The sequence below is a fragment of the Sminthopsis crassicaudata genome, chromosome 4, assembly GCF_048593235.1.
Source record: "Sminthopsis crassicaudata isolate SCR6 chromosome 4, ASM4859323v1, whole genome shotgun sequence".
NCBI lineage: Eukaryota > Metazoa > Chordata > Mammalia > Dasyuromorphia > Dasyuridae > Sminthopsis > Sminthopsis crassicaudata.
In genome coordinates this window covers 168,345,243-168,361,491 of record NC_133620.1, presented here as the reverse complement: position 1 = coordinate 168,361,491, position 16,249 = coordinate 168,345,243, and positions in this window count along the sequence as shown.

The following is a 16,249-nucleotide window of genomic DNA, read 5'->3' as shown; positions in this document are numbered from 1 at the left end:
TTTTGAAACATGATTTTCAAGTTGGGGGGATGATTCTATACATTTCCTTTGGACCAGGTTTGCAGATTTCAGAGAAGTGTCACTAGGTGGCAGCAGAGATAATCTTTTCCCCCCAAATACAAAGAAATAGGTGTGTTAAGACCAAATACCTAGCAACTATTATTTTTCTTACATTTAAAGGTTACAATAGAAAACATTCGTGAGAAAATAGATAGAAAGAGAAGCCACAAAATGAATATCATGCAAGCACTCTCTTGGATATGAAGTAAGACTATTTTTATAAGCAGCTACAATGGAGTATTTTATAAAGATCAAAACAGTGAATATTGTCTATTATAATCTTTAATTATTCTTTTGACACATGAAGCTCTAGAATGGAAGCCCTTAAAAAATTAGGACAAAAGATGCCTTCTAGCCTTCCTTATACACATTCTATGCTCATCCCATCTCCATCCTCTGTCTGAAAATTCCTCTTATAAACATCTTTTCTACCAATATGTCCTTTTTTCCTTTCAGACTTACATCAAGATAGATTCTACCCCCACCTCTAAGAAGGCTAATCCTATTTTATTCCAACTATTCCCATCTATTGTGTTCATAAAACTGACATTTATATAACACTTTTTAGTTGTATAAAGTACTTTCCATACATTATTTCACTTAAGCCTTACCTCCTGCCAAAAAATAAACAAACCCAAATCCAAACCTGTGAGATCAATAATGAAATCATCTCCATTTTACAGATGAGGAAAATGAGGCTTAGAAAGATTATGTGACTTTCCTGTGGTCTTATAACTAGCTAATAAAAGTGAAAAGTGGACATTCAAAATCAAGTCTTTCTGACTTCTGTTCTAGTACATTATTTTTGATTACCCACCCATGCATATGAAAATATAAATACATACACGCATGTCTATATGATGTATAAATATACATGTCATGTGAATATTTGATACATAGTTATACATAGATGTATTACACATCTATGTCTATTATTGCTTCTCAGAAGTTTGCCTTAACATTTATAAATATTCTATTTACTACACTGCTGTTCTCTTTTATGCATTGTTTTTTAAATTATCCAACTAATGATTCATGTTATGAATGTGTATCTTGTTTTCCAAATGGATAGAGACAAGGGGCCATGTCTTCTCTTTTTCTTGTGTTCACAAGAAAGCTTATGACAATGCTGGGCATGCAGTAGGTTTTCTTTAATTCTTCTAATAATATTGCCATGATACTCTTCCTTTCCCTCTCTTCCAACTAATGCAGATTGCAACCCCTTAATAACATATTAGATTTTTTTTTTAGTTAATGTGGTTGAAAAGTGTCCTTACCTCTGGCCAAACTTCATGATGACTCATTCCCAAATGAGGTCATCTGGATTTCTGATGAAGTCTTTCATCTTCCTAGGATCCACTAACAATTATGTTCATCTAGCATAGATTTAGAAATGCAGGCTTCTATTCATGCTGTGGTAATTTACTGGAATAGAATGATGGTCAAGCATCCAGTAAAACTTTAAATATATTTATTCAGCCATCAGCCATTTATTAAACATCTACCATGTGCAAACTATTTCTTTGTACAATGAGATGAGTTGACAGAATAAATTATTGAATAGATGAAGGCTTTGTTGTGTCCGTATATGAGTTGCAACAGGGCCAGTAACAAGTGCAATTGCAAAGTTAGCAATGCATTTTAATGGATATTGTACATTAATCTAAAAGAAAATAAATAACTCTGTGAGTAACCTTAGACAAGAAAATTAGCTTCTCTGTACTTCAATTTTGTTATTTATAAATTGAGGGTATTGTATTAATTAATCTCTATGGTCCCATCTAGCTCTGATATTCTATGGTTATCTGAACCTTCCATTCTCACAAAATGAGATTGACTATTGGTTAAAAAATGTATTAAAATATTCAAATAGACCTCACCAATATGGATGTTTCCTTCAATGATGCAGATTTCAATACATCCTTGTCCATCCACCTCTATTGACTTGCCCACCTTATGTGAATCCTCATTCAGTTCAAAGATAGAGGCTCTATTCACACTGCTCTGATAAATTGATTTAATTAAGAAGTATTCTTATGAAGGGCTTTAAAGGCCAAATAAACGATCTTGTATTTGATCCAGGAGTTGAGAGAACAACTGGAGTTTATTGATTAGAGAAGCTAGACCTGGGCTTAAGGAAGATCATTTTGATAATTGAGTGACATATGAACTGGGATGACTTGAGTGAGAGAGACCAGCCAGATATGAGTCCAGATATGAGATGATGAAGGTCTATAACAACATAGTGGCAGCAAGAGGAGGGGGAGGGGTATAAAGAAATGTAACAGTATAAATAACAGGATAACAAGCATTGAATGCAATAAGATCTTGTATTCTCTATCTTTTAGTCAAGTGTGTGATTTTAAAGATGTGAGCTAAGTGATATACTACTTAGAAAAGATTGCTTGCTCCCCTAGATAATGCTTTCATCCAGAATGACTTGATGTATGAACAGATGATATTCCATAAATTTCTGTATAGATGAGAGTATAGACATACCGGTTGGAAATTAATGATGTTCTCTTGTTTTTTTTTTTTTTTTTTTTTTTTTTAATAATAATAAGATACCAATTCTTTCCCATGGCTTTGGTAACTACCTTTCCTTCAGACATATTGTAAATCACTCTTTCAATGCCTTCACAATTGTGTCATCTTAAGCACAGACATTCTCTCTCTACACTGGGTAATTTAGCCCATCTTTGGCCCCTTGAGTGAAATTTTTCTCTGTTCTATAAATATATTCAGGATTGATATCAGTGGCCAAGAATGGTGGCAATATTTTGTCACAAAAATCTTTGCATATCTTTTTGTTTTTCTTCTATTTTATTGTCCTTCTATTTTTACCCTTAAATAAGCACTGATTTTGTTTAAAAAGCTCTTCACAAGCTTTATCCAAATTGGTTTTGCCTTCCTCTAATTCTTTCTGTTTTAGGAGATGACACTGCTCATAATATTCTGTCAAACTTAATAATATTTAATAAGTAAGCTTACATTATAAACTGGTGTTAGTTCAGCCTCCATATCTCTTTCCTCAACAGGAGAGTCAAGTATTTACTGATTAAGGAATTTTTTAGGCTCTTGCAGTCTCTTTGTTACACATCCAATTTGTATTGATTAAATTTCTCTATGAAATTATTTAAACTTGTTCTTGTGTCTTTTCCCCTTCCTTATACTTTTTCTCATTAATGACTTATTTTAATCTGTTAGGAAGGAGGTGTTTCAAATATACACCATGTTTTTTCTCATTTTAACACTTTTCCTATATTTCTTTATATTGATTTTTATTTTCACTCTAACAAATTAGTTGTCTAATTATATATAGACAGTTGATTTAGGAATGACTCCTATGTCAATTACAAATTGCTTTCTTTCATAAGTTTTTTTGTGTGTGTTTGTGTGATGTTTAGTACTTAAAATTTCTAGCAGCATTGATTATTTTTTCAGAATATTCATAATGTATAAAAATGTTGGTTCTCTATTATCTACAAATCTTTGACTTTTTTCTTTCCTTTCTGTTCCACATGTCCTTACTCATATTCACCTATTCCTATCTTTCCATGGAATTTACCAAGTATGATAATATGTATTGATTGACTTTGCAGGGTGTTCTGGAGGTGTTCATAACCTTGGTCTGTCCCTCCGTCCTTTGTGACAAATGTTTGTGCACAAGATACAATAATACAATTATTCAGTCTGAATAATCTTTTTGCAAATATAAACACTGTAATATGAGACAAATATGTTTACTATGAAAGGACACTTCTCCTTGCCTTTCAGCACACTGTCAAGTTGACATTCAATCTCTATTTGTCTTTCCAAGGAAAACCTGTGAACCTCATTTTCACTAAGTTACTACTTCCTTCCTTTTTTGTACATATAGTGGGAATATCAAAATTGATACAACTCAGTCCCTCCAAGAATAAGTTTCCCTGTTTGTCATTGAACAATTTCTTGAAATTAAAGAAGTCATGGCTGAATTAAAGTTTATAGATGTTTTATGAACTGTGTGATTCTTAAAACTCTATGACAAAAATATTAATGTTTTTTATTGCCTAGAATTTAAAAAATATATTACTAAAATTTCAGAAATAGAAAATTAGTTAAATTAGATTTAATGAATTAATGAAAGTTGATTTGGAATCATAGTTTTAGCAATAGAAGGGATCTTAGAGATCATCGAAGTCTAATATAAATCAAGAAATTGAGACCTAGATATTTGCCCAATGTCACACAGTGGTTGAGTCAAGACTAAAATCCAAGATTCTCCCTTCCATACTCCTTGTAATATATTGTGATATTCTCCCTAAGAGGTTATTTTTAGCATAGCCAAAGAATGATGTTCTTTTTGTTCTGCTTTGCTATGAGAAATGGTTTCCAAATTTTGTTTTTTGTAAGAATACATAGATTTACATAATTTAGGATCAATTATTTTTTCTCAATATTAGTATCATTGTTTTTAATTTAAATTTAAAATATATTTAATTTATAATAATATAGTAAATTATATTTAATTTAAATTTAAATTATATTTCAGTCTATGGCTATTGTCTTGAATTTTGCTAATTTTGAGACCCTAGTCATTTGTACTCTGAAACTGGTAAGCATTTCATAAATATTTGTTGTTCTTTGTTTTGGCAGAACTACCGAACTCAGAGACCATTTCCTTTTACTCACAGAGAAAATAGATTGAAGCTTTGATCATCATGAAAATTTACCTCTCGAGAGATTGAAAAAAACTAATAAATCAATCAACTTCCCAATTAATTCCTGTACTTATAGAACTGATCATCTGAGTACAAGTTGTACATCCATGAGCAAGCCAAAAATTCTTTGAATCTTAGTTTCTTCATCTGTAAAATATGGGTAACAATAGTATGAAGATTATTATTTTTTGAGGCATTTGGACTTAAATGACATGCCCAGGATATACAGTTTGTAAGTATTAAGTATCTAAAGTAACATTTGAACTCAGGTCCTCCTAACTGCAGGGCCAGTGCACTATTCACTGTGCCATCTAACTACCTCTGGGTTATTGCTTTTATTGTTGCTGCTTAACTGCTCTGAGACTCAGTCTCCTCATTTATAAAATGATTACAATAATTACAATAATTTCTACAGTACAAGCTTGACTTCACAGGCTTGTTTTGGGGGAAATGGTGTTTTTTTTTTAACATTAAGTTGCCATGTAAATGAGTTATTATTATGATCTATAAAAACAATCTGGAGAAAACCAACAAAGATGACATTTTCTGGGACAATTTAGCAAATTAGAAAATTCTAATTCATGCAGGGCTCCTGCAGTACATGACAGCAATCATCTTGCAGATGCCCCCACATTTCACACAGTGTCAGCTAATCCTTTGTACAGTGTGCTACTGAGAACCCCTTTGCATGCTCTGAGAGGACTTGTAGCTTTTTTTCTTCAATGAGAAGCTTTCCATTTGTTAATTAAATATATTTCTCATGTCATAAATATCAACGCAGACTCAAATGAAATATCCCAGCTGCAGTTCAGCCTTGGAGATTGGCAGACATTCACGAATGACTGGATATTGGTTCTTGTTGTTCCCAATTTGAGCAGAATTCTTTGGTTCAATTACAGCACTATTCACTCAAGAATTATACAGCTCCTTATAATTCTGGCATGAGACACACGCAGTTGCACTGAGGTGACTGTGAACATTTCATGTCTGCCTGACCAAGTAGTGATATTTGTTATTATTTATTGGGGTGGGTGGGAAGAGGGACAAGAATTATAAGAGAGAAAGACAGAGAGAGACAGAGAGAGACAGAGAGACAAGAGAGATAAGAGACACAGAAACAGAGACAGAGATATACACATAGACAGAGACAGAGGTAGAAACAAAGAGACAAAGACACACAGAGACTGAGAAACATACAGACACACAAAGCTAGAGACAGAGAAACATACAGAGAGAAAGAAAGAGAGACAGCTAGGGAGAAAGTCGAATATACATGAAATGTAAACATCTATGATATAATAACAACAACAATAACACAGGTGTTATAGTAGATAGAGTTCTGCATTGGAATTAGGAAAACTTTAGTTTAAATTTTGCCTGAGACACTTACTAGCTATGTGACTTTGGACAGTCCACTTTATCTTATTCAGCTTTATTTTTGTTATCTGTAAAATGGGGACAATACTAAGAAAACCTACCTCATTGGTCTGTTGTAAGGATCCAAAGAGATAATATGTATAAAGTATTCTCAAGTCTTAAAGTTTTATATAAATATAACTCAAATCTCAAGACCATGAGACTATGATATGAGACTATGTTCTCATTGATGTACATTAGGACTTCTTAAACTTTTTCATTTTGAGAGCCTTTTTGCTCAAGAATTTTTTAAACCATCTGGGGCATATAGATATATAAAATAGATATACAAATCAAACATTTATTTATAATAAATCATAAACAGATTATTTAAAAATCATTCTTTGGTATACATAAAATTTTACCATTTGTTAAATATAAAAACAAATTTGCATTCTAATGAGATAGATGTGCTTGTTTATTTTCACATAAAGAATTAAATCTTGAAAAACCATTTGATACCCTTTACTATTGCCAGTTTTTTTGTACCTTCACAATAAGTGATGTGACTCACAGTTTAAGAAGTTTTGGTGTAAATCAATGCCATGCACCTGGAGGTCAGGATAGGGTGTGGAACTGGAGAGTACTAGTACAAGGAGAAGGTTGGACTCTTCTAACTTTGGAGATTTGGCAAGTCTTGTTCTTCAGTTTCTTTGGTCTTCAGGAGCTTCTGGATTTCAGCTTTTAGAGGAAATGTAGAAGATGCCAACCCTACTTCAGGTTGTTGAAAGAAAAAAGCTGACTTGAGAGGAGATGACAATCTCTATCTTATTCTCATCTTCACCTTGTTTAGTAGAGACTTTGAGGAACTTCTTTTTGGGTTAGATCTAAAACTTTCTGTTGATTGAGCTAAGCCATGAAATTCTCAATGGAAAAAACTTCTTTACCATGTAATGTCTAATATATATTCTCCTGTATACTTTCTCTGATTTCTGTTTTGCTAATTCAGATAAGTGGTTTTCTTTGCTATTTGCCATATGCATATTCATTGTGGAGCTGGGATTTGGTGGGAAAAGGACTAAAGATTTGGACAATATCAAATATAGAGTCCTACTTCCCTCATTAATGAAATCAGCAATCAAAAGTTTAAACCTGAAAATCACATCTTCTAGACTAAAAATATTTAAGGGAATAGATAGAAGTCATTCTAGCCCACTACCTTATCTCTTTCTATGGGGAAATTTCTGTGGGGCCAAATTTCTGGCCCCAATTTCCTGTTTCCCCTCCAGGAAGGAATTAAAGTCTCACCTGAAGAAGGACTGGAGATGTCCATTCTGCCTATTAAAGCCATACAATGGCACCCCATGCCACATGTGGGCAATAGCTATTGCTACATAAGTGATCATTATCATTATTATTATTGCAAGTATTGCTTCCTATGTCTATTATATATACTCAGGAAACTTTATTGAGCCTGGAGAAAATTAATTGAAACAAGCATATTATTTAATATAGTAACATTTTAAATAAAGATGTACAGGCCCTCAGGCTTATAATATGTGATCTGGATGTATTAAGAACATATTTTCATTAGATTTCAGACTATACTTTGAAAGCCAAATGTCATTCTTTTCTTACTAACATATGAAAACATTTTTTGTTACAGCAAACATTTGTGTTAACATGAGACATTTCTTTTTTCCCTTACATAAGCTCCTCATGGTTTTATCTCTTTGTTAAATGAAGCATATATTATTCAATACTCTGCTTCAGGTCTCCAGATGATGCATAGTATTTCATTCTTAGTGTTCTCTTTGGGGTTTAAATTTAGATTTTTAAGGACACCTCTAGAAGAACATACATTAAATATAATTGAAGCTATAACTAGGCTGAGGTGATCAGAACTTTATCCTAAGTCAGGAAATTTATAGCACTGTCCTGATGCAAATTAATACCACCTCTGAAGTGCAGGTGAAATTCTCCTTTTTCTAGCTCTGCCACTAGTGATAGCGGCCTCATTGTGGGTTATACTTTTTGCTAGTTACCACACTCTAGATGAAAATGGCATGTCTACTGCTTGTAAGTACTCCAAATCACTTAGCTACAGCACTGATAATGAGAATAGAAGGACAGGAAATGGTGTTTTTCTTTGGTTGCCTTCAAGTAGTAGCCATAGTTTTGTTTTCAAGGAAAGAAGGTCAAACCTGAGAGATTGTCATTAAAATGCTTAGTTCACAGATGGAGTCTTTATATGTTGGCTTCACCTGGAAAGTTACACAGAGAACACTCTCAAAAGTCATTCAGAACTGGAGAGGACTAGGTTTAGGCAAATCTAATAAAGCATTAGCAAATTATAAAGAAACAAACTACAACAACAAAACAGATAACTGTGTTAAGAAATCCCAAACAAGAAGCTATATTGAGCATCAGTTCAGCTTTAGTTGTAAATGAAGTTTCAGTCTAAGTGCATACTAAGCTTGTTTTGATTAGTGGACTGACAACCAACAGTGGGAATTAGTGTGAATAAGAGTAAAATATTCTGTGGTAGCTAGGTGGTACAGTGGATAGAGCACCTGCCCTGGAAGTCAGGAGGACCTGAGTTCAAATGTGACTTCAGACACTTAACACTTCCTAGCTGTTTGACCCTGAGCAAGTCACTTAATCCCAATTGCCTCAGCAATTGTAAAAATTGTAAAACTGTAAAAACTGTAAAAACATCAAACAGTTAAAACACTGTAAAAAAAATAGAGAAATGAAAGCCATTCATATTGAAGAATTAAATCAATAGTAAAACATTTCCTGTGAAAATAAGATAGTTGATTGATCCATGATTCTGACATCTCCATTAATCACCTTCTTATCGTAGTTAGGCTCAGGTAACACCTAAATTGTGTTTCATTGCCTACACATAGACCTTGATACTAACAACCTGACTGACAGTGTTTACATCTGACCAGGATGGAGATGAAAAAGAGACTGTTTTGAGACTAGCAACATGAATTATAAAAGATCTTCCTAATTCTAAAAATCTACATTCCATGATTAGGGATATATGAAGATAAGCTAATTGAAGTACAGTATAAGTTCTTAATAAAGACTTATTGATTGATTAATTAATTAATTTTGTATAGTTACATGCAATATGGTTTCTTCCAATAGATCTAAGACCTTCTAAGCCATGCAATGTGATTGATCTGTCCAATAAGTGCTTAGAAGGCAACATACTGTGCTTTGACCCCATGTCATTAGTTCTTTATGAATACAAAAGACAAACAACTCTAACAATACTCTAACAATACTCTAACAATACTCTAACAATACAAGGTGCAAGTGATATGGAATAAATGATAGTCTATTCTGAGTTTTGGCTGTCTGCAAGAACATTGCATATTACATTTATAATTCCCTAGGTACCCTTTTTGGAATTCCACTCACAGAAGTGCCAAGATTATGAAGCCAACAACAGTGTAAATCCCAAAATGGTGGTGCTGGATCTGGGGTATTTCCAGAAACTAAGAGTTGATAGTTCTCCTTTTCCAAACTCTTTCCATCAGGGACAAAGATTCAACAAATTCACTTGTGACTGTGCATCTGGAGTGAAAACAGCTGGCAAAATGAGCAGCGTTTGGGGAAAAGGCATTACCCATTTGCCAGAAGGCATATCTAATTTCTCTGGCAAATTCCAGAAACTCAAATTGTGAGATTCCATTATCTCCTTATGTGCCCCAAAAGAATGAAAGCAAATCTTTTGCCTCTTTATCCTAAAAATGGGATCTTTTTCAGTTCCTGCAGCATTAAGCCCCTTCCATAATCATTATACTTGAGCAAACAAACCTTTACACTAATTTTTCTTTCCACTGCAGAAATATTAATTCAGAAAAAAAAACCTGTTCATAAATTAAAATTCATTTGTAGTTTGGTGGGGGGGGGGGAGGTAGGGAACAAACCTTTTGTGGATAGTTACTGTTTCATCTTTATATTGTTATACTAAAGCAGGGGTGGAAAACATTAGGCCCACTAGACTGTATAAGGCTTGTGAAATCATTTAGTCTGGTTTGCCAAGGCAACTGCAGGCCATGATGAGCTGAAAGCTAGGAGCAGCAACTTCCCACTGTTTGAGTTTTAAGGTGAGAATTTTGTTTGGCCTACAAATGATACTATAGATATTCAAATGGTCCTTGGCAAAAAAAAAAAAGTTCCCCACCCTTGCCTAGAGCTAGCAGAATAATTGATACATGGTAGATATTTAATAAATATTTGTTGTTTAAGTTAATGTCAGTCCTGCCATGATCCACTGCAATGGTTAATGATCAAAACGGGAAAACTGAGACTATTCTAACTCACACTTAGTAGTATTTGGCATTACCGTCTTGAAAATGTCTAGAATTGTTATGGAAACTGCCTTCCTCTTTTTGACTTGTGATATCCATGTATTATATTTAACATCAAAGAGTGTCAGAGTCAGTCATTGTGAATTCCTAGAGAGCAGACGAGCCCTGCAATGAAACCACAGTTGATGAAACTCATTTACAATGATGGATATGGGAGGAACATGGAAAGTTGCCAGGTACATTAGGAACCCTTGCATTATGAACTGAAGAGAACTTCCTTAAGTATAGTGGGAGGAAGCAGTATGTGATGATAATATTTAAATTACCTATGTCAAGAAAAAACAAGTAGATGAAAAAACCTATTTTCTGTACTATAATATATAGTCAGATAAATAGTTTGTAGAGCTATCTATTTCTGCCTGTATTTTCTCTCTGTCTTCAATCTGTCTCTCTTCATTATGTGTGTGTGGGGAGGTATGTATGTATGTATATATACATATATATTTATATACACAGACACACACATATATATGCATATATATGTGTGTATATATATATACATATATATATATATATTATTTATTTTTAGGACAGACTCTTTGCAGAAAGTGGGAGAACTAAACTATTTACCTAGTCATTTAGCTCTCTTCTCACTAATCTCTGATCTCAAAAATAATTAAGAGTAGTAAGTAGTGATTTAACACATTTATACAAGAGACAAAATCAAGTTGGCAGAGGTATAGAAAGCAATGAAGTGATATCGTCTCCACAAATTCCTGTAATCAGATCTAGAAAATGTACCAGACCTAATCCTGTTGAGGAAATTCAGGAAAAAAAAATCAGTGATTTATTTATTTATTTTTTTTATTCAACCCAGCTCAACATAGGGAGAAAGACAAAGAAGTCTTATGGGCACTGAAGACAGGGTCAGATCAAAAGTACACTGTGCATAGAACATTTTATTCATAGAGAATCTGTGCACCAGGGGCAAGATGAAATAGTAGACACATATGGGGAGGTGGCTTTCCTTCTGAATCAGACTCACATACCAAGATCAGAGATATTTTTAGAATTGACAGATAAAATGTTAGTCTTATGCTATTATCAGAAGCTGGAGGAAAGAGCATCCAGTCTCAGTGAACTTACCTTCTGCTTGAACCTTCCCTGGCTAGGCTACTTGCAGTGCCAGCATGTGGCACTCACCTTCCCACAACAAGATACAGTGATAGGGACAGGAGCCAAGTGGCAGTTTTGTTGCCAACTACCTAATTTTTGGTCATAGATCCAGGATGCAGTAAGAAAGAAACTTGTGCATTGTATTCTCAGGTGTATTAAAGTTGAGGATCATCCAAAAGACAATGCAATGTATAGTGAGCAAGTTCAAGCTCTGGCAAAGAATTCTGAAGGAGAAAAGATATAAAGAAGATTACTAAAGAAATGTATGATTCCATAAATTGATAAACATTTATTAAGTACCTATTTACTATGTTACAAAGATTGTGCTAAGCACTGCATACAAAAGAGGTAAAGATAAATCCCTGCCTTCAAATAGTTTATTATCTAATAAGGGAGACAACATATAAGCAAATATATATAAAGAAAGCTATATTTTGTATAAATAGGAAATAATTAATAGAGGGAAGGCACTAGAATTAAGAGAAATTGGTGAAGTCTTCCTGTAAAAAGTGAGATTTTTAGTTGGGATTAAAAAGAAGCCAAGGAAGTAAGTAGGCAGAGTTGAGGAGAGAAAATATTCAGGAATGGGAAATAATCCAAGAAAATGCCTGGAACAGAGAAATTGAACTTCTTGTTTAAGGAATCATGAGGAAGCTGGTTGATTCTTGCTCCACTATTTACTACATGGGTAGCTCCTGGAGAATCATTTAAGCTTTCTGGACTTCATTTTTTTTCAGTTTTAAAACAAATGAATTATTCTAGGTGACCTTTAAGATCTCTTGTAATATAACATTTGAAATGCCTTGCAAACATATAAGAACTAAAGAAATAAATGTGAGTTATTATTAGAAGTACTATCTATAATATCTGACTACTAAGAATTAACGATAACAGATAGGTTTGTTTCTGATAGTCTGAGATAATAACACTTTATTTTCTATAATATTTTACAGTTACAAAGTGCCCTATATACATTTTCATTTCATCCTCTTAACCAAGCTGTATGAAATGGGTTGCCCAAGTAATAGTATTTCCTCTTAGAGTCCAATCACTGAAACTCCGAGATTAAGAGACTCCAAAGTGATGGTAAATAGCAATGCTGGAATTTGAATTGAAAGCTAAGGTGAAAGTAAGATTTGAACCCAGGTTATTTGGATCCTAGTTTAGTGTTCTTTTCATTACACCAATTTGCCTCTCAATTTCAGCAAAGATATTATATTCTAGACCTGCTAAACAGCAGGTAAATCTGTTATCCACAAACAAGCTGCATTGGTGCTCTGTGTGAAATGGACAACAAGTCATTCATCACATAGTCTACATGCAAAGTGTTTCAAATATTCATAAGAAAGGGGAAAAACACCTGGCAATAGGAATTGCCTTTTCTCTGCACTGTAGGGGATGAGTGACGATAACAAGGTAACAATTTCACTGCTGTCAGTCTCATCAAACCTGCCCTTCCCCTCCCATCATCCTTTGCCAAAGCATAATACAAATGAAGATCAAGTCCTACATATAGAGACACTATGCTCCATAACCACCCAGATAGATATAGCCTTTTTCCTGGCCAATCATCTTTCTAGCTTCAGCTATCAATCACTAGCTTCAGCTATCAATCACTAGGATAAAATATAAACATGTATGGAATGCTCCAAAGGGCCTGTTGTATTCTTTTCTATTCCCCATAAATAAAATGAAGATCAGCTGGATAAGTGAGATTTCTATTCAGAGATGAAGAGTTATCATCACAATGCATGCATTGTTATGAAAGTATCTTTAGTGGGCCACAACTTTCAAGATGGTTAATTCCTTGCAGAAAATATCATAATTCATGTTGCTGCAATAGGCAGTGATATTTCAGTTTCCTGAAAAGCAATGATCATAAATCAAAGATTACTAAACCCATGCCATAAGATATCTGTGGTATTTTAGTCAGATCAACTCTCAACACTTGCCTGCTCTTATTCTTATTAACTGAGACAGAGCTTCTGGCTTCCCTGCTGGTCAAAGCTAACTCAGCTGCCCAGTTCCTTGCTTGTTAGGGGCTTAGATGTGTCTCTTCTTTTCAGTCTCACTGCCAGAGGGGGAATGTGTTAGACCCATAAACTGTGCCTCTTTGGGGAGTGTGCCACTAGCTGGACAAAGTTGGAATTGGATGCTGAATACAGTTTGTTATAGCAATGAGTTCTTCCAAGAGAGAATATGGAATGCTTCCAAAGACAACATATTTATGCACACACTGGTTTGGGGGGAAGCAGGGCATGCTCCAGAAAGACTTCTACATCATTTGAAGCTTGCAAAGAAGGCTTTGTTATTCCAATTCCCTTTGCATGTGAGAAGCTTCATTTATATACATGAGTAGGTTGGTATTAGGGGCTATGTGTCAGCTGTGAAACACAGTTTATGCCTCACTTTAAGCCTAACTGGGCTGTGATAAGATGATTAACACAACTGTTGAGGAATAAATGTAGGACAGTTAGCGGGCAAACCCTAAGTGAAATTGTTAGTCCACATAGTTTGGCTTTTGGAGCCTTTCTCTCTCTCTCTCTCTCTCTCTCTCTCTCTCTCTCTCTCTCTCTCTCTCTCTCTCTCTCTCTCTCTCTCTGTCTCTGTCTCTCTCTGTCTCTCTCTCTCTGTCTCTCTCTCTCTGTCTCTCTCTCTCTCTGTCTGTCTCTCTCTCTCTCTCTCTCTCTCTCTCTCTCTCTCTCTCTCTCTCTCTCTCTCTCTCTCTCTCTCTTTCTCCATCCATCTTTTTGCCTTCTCAATGGTACTTCATTCCTACACATAGTATATCCCTCCTTCCTCCTATCAAAAGCTGACTTTTAGTAAAGAGATGTTACAAACATTCCCAATACTGATAAAGTTTAACATAGCATTTCATTTTTTTTTTATTTGAATAGGGGATAAAATTTCAGGATAAAGAAATTAATCTCTGACTGGATTTTCAGGGATCATCAGAAGGTGGGGATATGTTCTCTTTGTTTTGTTTTGTGGGGAAGAAGACCTTAAAATAATATTCCATATATACTGAATCATTTCAATGATGTCTGACACTTTGTAATACCATTTGGGGTTTTCTTAGCAAAGACACTGGAGTGTTTTGCCATTTTCTTCTCTAGCTCACTTTACAATTGAAGAAACTGAGGAAAATAAGGTAAAAGACTTGCCTAGGGCCACACAGCTAATAAGTATTAGAAGACAGATTTGAACTTATGTAATTTCCTATGTAATACCTATATATATATATATAGTCAACCATGTACCAATGGTAACTCCTCTCCTACTCCTCCCTATCCCACCTTCAGTAATTCTTAACATATTTCATCTGCACCATGGTATTATACAGGAGAGTAGAAACATCTTCTTAATGCATAATGTATTATGTATTTTGATTAGATGTCAGTCCACAATTTCATATATAAAAAGATGGAGTTGCATTAAATAATTGTAAAGATTATCAGAGATAATTTGGACACTTTTTGGTGATACAGATGATATTACTGCTTTCAGCAAACTTTAAGAAACATTGTGTCTTTTATGAACAAAGAATGGGTCTAGGTGCTAAAATATAGAGATGAAAAATATACCCTCTCTATCTAAAAACAATCAAACAGCTTTATAATCAAATAGGGAAGAATTTAATATGAAATTGTAAAAGATTTCCTTTCTTATCTTTCAAATCTGGTGCTGGTAGAGAGAAAGATTGGAAAAGGAAGAAGAGGAGAAAAATGAGCAAGACTAAATTCAAAAGGAATGAAGTATACATTTAAAAATTAATTGAATATTTCACAAAATGTTTCTTAAATCGTGATGTTATAAAAGTCCCCGCGTAATTAATTCTGAAAGAGGCTGATTATTGGTGTGGATGGGCCATTGGTAAAATTCAGTTTATCACAAACACTGTCCTCATATTCTTCATCATAGCCTGTGATGATAACAGCATACATCTTTGGCACAGAAATCCGTGCTCCTTTGAGGCTTATGCTACTATAATTGATTATCTCCCATTATTTATTATCACTTGGAGATTGTATTGCTTGAAACTGAGCTTCTTCAAACCATGAAAATTTTTCTCTTGCTTAGCCAGTGTTCAATTGCCCCCTTCAGGTCTTCTACTCAAGGGAACAAGATGTCTGGCAGCTAGAAAATAAAGGCAGTAACTTGCAAAAAGGTGTCCAACCAGAGGAAGGGTTTGGGCTCCATTTTAGCTTTCTGTGCCTCTAATTGATAAAAAGCTTGATGTTTTATTGACATGAGGTTATACAAGCTAGATGACCAAATTCTGAAGTGACCTGGAGAGGATGCTTTGAAAGTACCAGATTTGTTATTGCTTTCTTTGACAGCTTGCTGACAAGAAAGAAGAATCTGGTGGCAGCTGCCAATATTGGGCTGTCACTGAGCATTTTTTGATGGTGCGTTTTGGTTGGAGCTGATAAATGGCATCAATCTTCTAGACTGACAGTTTGGATTGCTCGTGGACAGTGAAAAATAATCAATAATGAAATGCCTTCTAGGACTAAGATGGCACATGGGAACCACAAGATTTGATATCTCTTCTATCTGTCACAATGTTCTTGTATCGTATATTTTTTCTAATTTATCAGAGTTTAGCCAAAAGAAACAAAC